The sequence below is a fragment of the Trachurus japonicus genome, chromosome 10, assembly GCF_045865225.1.
Source record: "Trachurus japonicus isolate A0001 chromosome 10, Traja_1.0".
In the NCBI taxonomy this organism is placed as follows: Eukaryota; Metazoa; Chordata; class Actinopteri; order Carangiformes; family Carangidae; genus Trachurus; species Trachurus japonicus.
Genome location: NC_140916.1, coordinates 36,755,347 through 36,764,580, shown reverse-complemented (window position 1 = coordinate 36,764,580; position 9,234 = coordinate 36,755,347).

Sequence of the window (9,234 nt, the reverse complement as noted above, 5' to 3'; positions counted from 1 at the left end):
GACGTGGCAACATTTAAATCATGGCTCATTTATATGATGACTAGTAATCTCCATCATTTTAAACTGAAGTGACTTCAGGTTGGTGTCTGAGCCTCCTGCAGGTTACAGCTGAGTGACTGACAGGCCTCTTTTGAATCAGTGCTTCACGCATCAGTTGAAGATTTATCTGGAGGTGTCAGGTGGTTGAAGGGTTAGAGAGCCCGCCCCATATTGGCATAATGCCTGAAGACGATATCTACCTCACTTCATTCCCAAATATCTTTAAAAAAGATTCATTTGAAGCAGGTGCAGGCCAGTTTCATATTATTCAGGTCAAACTTTCACCACTGCTGTTCCTGCTAATGATTTTCTGAATCATTAGTGAGTGGTTTTGTATAGAAGAGATCAACCTCCTCAGTCGTGGATTCTTGAGAAGTGTTTTCTTTGTAAAGGTCAGACAGTCGACTAACTTTCCTTCCCATCGCTGGAATCCAGGGAAAACTGGTTTTCAGTCGCTCACATTCAACGGCCGACAGCAGCAGAGCAGAAGAAGACCGGCCGCTCCCACATCCTAAAGCTTCTCAACAGAAACAAAAGTCATTAAAGGGGATAGTTCACCCAAAATTGAAATGTCATTATCTCATTATCTCCTCCCCCTCATGTGGACTAAGGGCTGGGAGAAGTTTCAGAGTCCTCCGTGGCTTCTCTGAGTTACAGGGGGTCTCGGCATAGCAGTGCATGTCCATATGACGGTTGCAAATGGATACCAACTGTCTTCGTAACAAAAAGACACACCAAAAAACATCCAAATACCTCCATGCTGCTCGTATGTAGCCAGGGCCGTTGCTAGGAATTCTGGGCCCCCTGAAAGAATACTAAAGTGGGCCCCTGCCCCCTGACTTTTCCACTTTTTTTTCTTACACTGCAAAAACTCAAAATCTTTCCGAGAATATTTGTCCTTTTTCTTTTTAATGTCTCATTTCTAGTCAAAACTAGTTTCTTTCCACTTAAAATAAGACTCATCACCTAAAAATGTACTTGTTTTTAGATCATTTTCACTTGTTTTAAACAAATATTCACTTGAAATAAGTAGAAAAATCTGCCAGTGAAAGTAAGTTTTTTGTGCTTGTAATAAGAAAGAAAAACTGGCTCCACTATCAGATTTTTCTACTTATTTCAAGTGAAAATATGCTTGAAAAAAGTAAAAGCTGTCTAGAAACCAGCTACTTTTTAATATTATTTTAAGTATAATGAGATTTGTTTTGACTAGAAATGACATTTTGACTAGAAATAAGACAAATATTCTTGGTAATTATTTGAGTTTTTGCAGTGTAGACTACATATGAATTATCATGTTTTATTAAGTTTGTTTTGATGCTAATGCAGCATTACGATACTATGAGTATTAGTCAGGGTCTTATGCAGAATAATCCAGTCATTAGACTACTGGGGTTTTTTGTGGGCCCCACTGGGCGCTGGGCCCCTGGAATTATCATCACCTTTCTCCCCTATACAACGGCCCTGTATGTAATGTCCGTCTTGTATTGAAGCCCTGAAATGCTAAATTGTCCTGAAAAAAATTAAATAAGTCTATATTTCAAGCTTGTTTGTAGCGGAAGCTTCTCGAAGCTCCTCTTCCTGGTCTGTCAAATTTGGACGAACTGAGAAGAGGAGCTTCGAGAAGCTTCCGCTACAAAACAAGCTTGAAATATAGACTTATTTAATTTTTTTCAGGACAATTTAGCATTTCGGGGCTTCAATACAAGACGGACATTACATACGAGCAGCATGGAGGTATCTGGATGTTTTTTTGGTGTGTCTTTTTGTTACGAAGACAGTTGGTATCCATTTGCAACCGTTATATGGACATGCACTGCTACGCCGAGACCCCCTGTAACTCAGAGAAGCCACGGAGGACTCTGAAACTTCTCCCAGCCCTTACATTAGTCCACATGACGGGGAGTATTTCAATTTTGGGTGAACTATCCCTTTAACCCTCCAAATGTCAGGAGTGAATGAGTGTGGTGAGTGTGAAGCGCCTGTAGGTGTGGATGTCTGTGCATGTCGGCGGCGCCACGCCCTGGCCCTTTGTCAGCTGCACCTCGACCCGCTCTGCTGCCTGAGTCTGATCGATCACGTGACGAACCAGAGGGAATCGAACCGGTTCCGCCCTCGGCCCACGCTGCGGGTCTAGTCGGCCTGCATTCCACACAGGTCTGCAGTCTCTTCATGCTGCTGCACATGCACAGTATGCAAATGAGTGACAGAGTGGATCGGTATCACATCGAGGAGAAGGTGTAGATTAGAACAACAGGAAATATTAGTATGATTCTCTTTGTAGGGGAGACTGGGGACAGTTGCAACACTTTTTACATTTTTCTCAGTTACTCAGAGACTATTTGGACTTGGCTCACCAAACTTTTATAGATTAAACATACATTTGTCAGCTAATTAGTCATACCATTTAAAGATGGTTACATATAACACATCAATCACAATATTCATTTGAATGGAAGAATCCAGACGTTGCAACTGACCCCAAACGTGGGGACGGTTGCAACACGGATCAGGGACGGTTGCAACATTAAACATACATTAAATTTCACTAATTAACTTTTGATTTTTGTCTCAATAAACATAGCATTCCTAAAATATGCATTGTCTTACAATAATACTATAGTATTATTTAGTTATTTAGTAATATTTATCAGAGAACAGTTGGAGTTTTGTTTTGCGTAGAACATACGTAGGCCTTGACTCAATGTGCAGAGGTTAACAGTGGTAATGAAACTCAGTAGCTCAGTGTGAGACAAGAAGAATGGAACTATTTGCAATAAAAAAAAACTTTTATGAACATGTACTCTACTTTTGGATGATTTATTCACTGTATGACAACAAATAAATTTACTTGTGGCTACTTCTGTCCCATAGAATAAGATACAACTAGGCTATAGATACAAATTGCATATTTCATTTTAGGAAGTTATCTGGGGGATTATTTTGAAATCTTAGCCTCTCATGGTTTAATATAGTTGGCTGTTCTGTTCATTATGAGGAATAAAATAGATATATTGTGCCTATTTTAAGCTAAAAATGTTTCATTTTATACATTTGCATTTGCATAGTGCTTCCATATTCAAATGGCAGTTGTTGCAACCGTCCCCACCCTGTCAGCCATGACAAAACATCATGTACTAGCTAGACACAATGACACTGACACATGCTAACCATGTCATTTGATAGTCAACAAAACAGTGATTTAAACTAGGTAGGTTTGGATTCATTCATACAAAGGGTCAGGACAGTTTGACAAAAATACAGCGCATGAAAAAAGCTACTTTCATACCCTTAAAACAACTTTGTCTCAGTACAAGCAGGAGCTGAATATGTCTTCTCTATTATTGGTGGGTCGAGGGTCTGACTGTGAATGTGCAGTGTGAGTGTCATCACTCTAGCATGTTTCTGATTGGAGGAATAAGGCTTGTTGCAACCGTCCCTTGTTGCAACTGTCCCCAGTCTCCCCTACTAGGGATGTCACAATTACAGATTTTCTTGGTACGATTATTGTCAGAGAAATAATCACGGTATTAAGATTATCACGATTATGATGTATTAATTAATTTCACAACACTATTAATGTGTAAAATCAAATGTAGTTAAAATATACATTACTAATTATCAAATATTTTAGATATCTATTAAAATATGACCAGTTATTAATCCACCAGGGGAAGTGTCATCGATACCAAATGTTTAAGTTAATTTTAATCTTTTTTTTTTTATTACAAATGACACTCTAGCATTTAAATTCCTACCAATTCAATGTTACGTAAATGGACTTCATCTGTGCATTTACCTTTACTTTGGTGCACATCTGCTGATAAGGTTCCAACATCATCTTTTTTGGAAAGTGACAGTATTTAGGAATCTTTACGATTAATTAATTGTGGCGTTTTAATACCGCGATTAATTGTGAAAACAAGTAATCGTGACATCCCTGCTTTGTAGTACTTTGAGTGAGATTTTTTCTTTTTCTAAAATGCATTATTATAATTATTATAATTATTTCATGTTGAAGATTCCCATTCGACAGAAGGGAAAAGGGATCAACAGTTTTCAGGGACTCTGGTGATAATCCAGGACCAACCTACCGAGCAAATATACACAAATACATCCAGATACTGTATATAGATATATAGATATGGATGTATTTATGTATATATGATTTATGTCCCCGAGTTAGTGCAGACTAATGAGCCAATAGAAACCTCCACACAGCATCCAGAGAGTCTGTCTGTGCTTCCTGCATGATGATGATGATGATGATTTATCATCATTTATTCCTCTGGGTCAAATCCTTAAAATTGATTATATTCTATCAAACTGTGAAGCTGGTTGTGATCTCTGAGAAAATTGTCTGACCTCGAGTTAATTATCTTATTTTTATGTTTTTTTTCTCAATGAACTTTATTGAGAATGTTTTTTTTTTTTTTACAAACAACAGCAGACAGGTGCTCCAATATAAATACAAATTACTTTATGAATCCCCAAAGGGAAATTAATTTGTCTGTCAGTCCATCTACTATTTACACCAATGTTACATGTGTATCAGGAAAAAAAAATACTCAATTTACTATTCATAAGGATATGAATAGTATTTATAATATAATAATAATTTGTAAAAGGAGGTAGGTAAATAAAATGGCATGAGAATAGACATACTGTACATTATTCCTCTTTGAAAAACCAACATATAGATGAGTGGAGGTGATGCTCTGGTTGGTGTCAGGGTTTTAATGTGAGTAGAGTAGTGAGTAGTAATGTCTATTTTTTTTAATACTATACCCATTTTGAGCTCTGTGTTGTTGTCTGATGTGTGTTGTACTGACTATCTATTTATTGTCTATGAAGGCCATACAAACCACCACAACCTGCTGCTCAAAATGAATTGCCCCTTGTGGGATTATTAATAAAGTTGTTTTGAATTTGAACATTTTTGAATTTTAATTATTTTAATTAATGATGGTGGTTAGATGATGCGGTGGAGTCACTTCCTGTGTTGCTGCTGACTCACTCTGATGTCACAGCTCTACTACACATGCAGCCGCGTCAAGAGGACAGGTTCAGGCATGTCCCCCACACACACACACACACACACACACACGCACACACGCACACACGCACACACACACACACACACACACACACACACACACACACACACACACACACACACACACACACACACACATACATTAGAGAAGGGATAGTTTCAGTGGAACCAGTCTCATACCTTCATGTTAAACCTGTCATCACTCTACAGACTCTGTTGCTTCACGCGTTCACTTACCTGTAAACGCTGAGTCATGATTGCTCAGGACATGACGTGGCACAGCCAGGAGAAAGCTTGGATGACTCAGCAGCAGTCTGACCCGTAAGGTCCAACCAACGTGTCTTCTGCTTCACACAACATAACGTCACACTTCTGACCTCTTGACCTCCTCACTCACTGACAGTAAGGTGGAGAAAGCTACAGCACAACACAACACCGTCTGATGGCAAATTATAGAAGTGCTCTTAAAGGGATAGTAGCATTTTCTTTTAAAGTGTGGTTGTATGATCTACAAATAGCCCCTAAGTACTTTAATTGCAGTAGAAGACTCTCTGCACTCCTCCTGTTAGCAACGCCAGCCCATAATAGCCCTGCCCAGAGATTTACAACATACAGTGTTGTGAACAGACCCAAAGAAACGGCCTATTTTCACGGCCTAAAAGAGGTTTTACCTGAAAAAAAATACACAGTTCCATTGTTCGCTATAATATAATTTTTTCCAGCCCTTCAAAGTGCAGGAAAAACACAGTTTTTATTTGGACCTAACCAACTCACGTATCCCTCCGCCCAGGGTTAGCGCCCGCCGATCAGCAGTTGGTTAGGTCCAAATAAAAACTGTGTTTTTCCTGCACTTTGAAGGGCTGGAAAAAATTATATTATAGCGAACAATGGAACTGTGTATTTTTTTTCAGGTAAAACCTCTTTTAGGCCGTGAAAATAGGCCGTTTCTTTGGGTCTGTTCACAACACTGTATGTTGTAAATCTCTGGGCAGGGCTATTATGGGCTGGCGTTGCTAACGGGAGGAGTGCAGAGAGTCTTCTACTGCAGTCAGTGTTTCCCCTACATCTAGAATCCAGACTGAGGTGTGTGGAGGGAAAATGCTTCAGCAGGAAAACTACTGACAAACAGCTGAGTCATGCTGTCACATCCAGGTCCACCTCTGCTCCACTCACTACAGTAACCATCCCTTAAAGGGACAGTTCAACATTTTGGCAAATTGCAATAATACCTATAGTCATAGCAGTAAGTTCGTTACCTTTATTTCTCAATGCAAGCTGTTTTTTAGATCGGCGGGGCAGAGACATGAGCTGCTCAGAGCTACGCTACAGAGGCATATGGTATTTTTGGGTTTTCCTCATCAAATACACAATCCAACAACTCCAAAACGCTCTGGTGGACAAGTTGTGACCTGCACATTCACCACGCTATGAGATAATAACACAACGTTACCACACAGAGTTGTTTTAGAGGGAAATGTGTAGACGGAACTACATTCCAGACACGGCTGCTCGGCAGAATTATTTCAAAAGCGCAAATAGTTCTGAGTATTTGCTTCACGTGTCGAAATGTTACAAAATTATATGTTGAATGTGCAGGTCACAACTTGTCCACCAGAGCGTTTTGGAGTTGTTGGATTGTGAATTTGATGAGTTTGATGAGGAAAACCCGGAAATACCATAAGCCATCAGCTTGCACCGTCAATTAGAATAGAATAGAATAGAGAATAGAGAATACTTTATTCATCCCTAGCAGGGATAAAGGTAATGAACCTCCTGCTATCACTAGAGGGATTATGGCAACAGGCCAGTCTGCCAAAATGTTGAACTATCCTTTTAACCAGCCGCTGAAATGATGGACATTCATGATTTGAACAAAGCTTGAGTACAGAAATGAGAGGTGTGATGAGGCTCTGGATCTATAGTTTACTCTATGAGCAGAAACTTGTGCCAAAACTGAATGTGAATCATTCATTTTAATTTGAATTGCTGAACTTGAACAATTGAATTGAAAATTTGAATTTGAATCACATAATTTGAAATTGTGGATTTCAATTTCAAATTATACTATTCAGATACAGTTTTTCAATGCAATGATTCAAATTAAAACAATACAATTTCAAATTATGTGATTCAAATTCAAATTTTCAATTCAATTATTCAAGTTTAGCAATTCAAATTCAAATATAAATGATTCAAATTCAATCTCTGGTGGCACAAGTTTCTGCCCATACAAGTAGATAAAGTAGGGGAATGAAGGAGTTACTAAACGTGTCGTCTGCCTTTTATGGTTTGTGCTTGTTCCTGTAAAAGCTGAGTCGGTGCCATCATGAGGTCCAGTGTGTCCAGTCATCCTGAGGAGAAACAGCCTTCACTCTCCACCCACGTATAGTAGCTACACACCATGATTCAGACTCAACAACTGACCCACTGAGTCTAACAATGGATGAGGACTCGGAGTGCTTCACATATCAACCTACAAATAAGATTTTTGGTAACACTTTACTTGAATGGGTATCATAACATGACATAACACTGTCATTAACATCAATGAATACTTATGACAGCTGTCGTTAAGTGTCTTTCGGTAAGTTATGTCACTTTTGATGCAAAGTTGACATTGTTTGAGATGTTTTTGTTCTGACAACTTGACATAAAGACGATTTAAACTGTCATAGCAGACAAAAACATCTCAAACAATGTCAACTTTGCATCAAAAGTGACATAACTTACCGAATGACACTTAACGACAGCTGTCATAAGTATTCATTGATGTTTATGACAGCTGTTATGTCATGGTTATTATGACAGTTTTATGTCAATCTTATGAATACCTATCCACCTTTTTCCCCGAACGTCAAAAACGTAGCCTGTTTTGCCGGTTTTGCTCTTCTGGTGGAATTTTTATGTTTACGTTTCCATGGTTTCGGTAGTCGTGGTAAATGCATGGATTTTTTTTTTTTTTTTTTTTCCTTCAATGAAAATCTGTAAAACGCATGGATCATCACAGCAGCTTTTAACAGTGGATATCACACAAACTGACATCGGTGTTAAAAGCCAGCGTTAATAGATCCGTAAAGATGCGTTTACCGCAACTATGACAATGACTGAAAACCAATTCCAATTCCACCAAACCGGCAAAACTGGCTTCTTCCGGTTTTGACCATAGATGACGGTCGGAAACTTGTGGATTCAAGTAAAGTGTTAGCAGATTTTTTTGCACAAAAACAAAAAAAGTTCTGTTTTTCATCCACAGTAGAGACATTCAGCACAGCAGTTCACATGAAAAAACACACAGGTGCATCTCAATGAAGTAGAATATGATGGAGGTGAGTAGTCGTCTTCTTGAATCCCTGTCCACACGCTGGACCGAGCAGAGACACCAGCATCATGTTGCTGCTGGAGACCAGGGCCGTTGTATAGGGGAGAAAGGTGATGATAATTCTAGGGGCCCAGCGCCCAGTGGGGCCCATAAAAAACCCCAGTAGTCTAATCTTTGTATGACTGATTTATTCTGCGTAAGACTCTGACTAATACTCATAGTACACTGTAAAAACTCAACATCTTTCCAAGAATATTTGTCTTATTTCTTGTCCAAATGTCTCATTTCTAGTCAAAACTAATCTCTTTCCACTTAAAATAAGACTCATTACCTAAAAATTAACTTGTTTTTAGATCATTTTCACTTAAATTCACAATAAATAGAAAAATCTGCCAGTGAAAGTAAGTTTTTTGTGCTTGTAATAAGGAAGAAAAACTTGCTCCACTATCAGATTTTTTCTACTTATTCCAAGTGAAAATCTGCTTGAAAGAAGTAAAAAGTGTCTAAAAACAAGCTGCTTTTAATATGATGTGTCTTATTTTAAGTATAATGAGATTTGTTTTGACTAGAAATGACATTTTGACTAGAAATAAGACAAATATTCTTGGTAAAATACTTGAGTTTTTGCAGTGTAATGCTGCATTAGCATCAAAACAAAGAAGGCTAAATAAAAAACGATAATACATACGTAGTCTAAGAAAAAAAAAAGAAGGAAAAGTTAGGGGGAGGGGCCCACTTTAGTATTCTTTAAGGGGGCCCAGAATTCCTAGCAACGGCCCTGCTGGAGAGGCCGGTCGGCAGAGCTGATTATTACTGATTATTA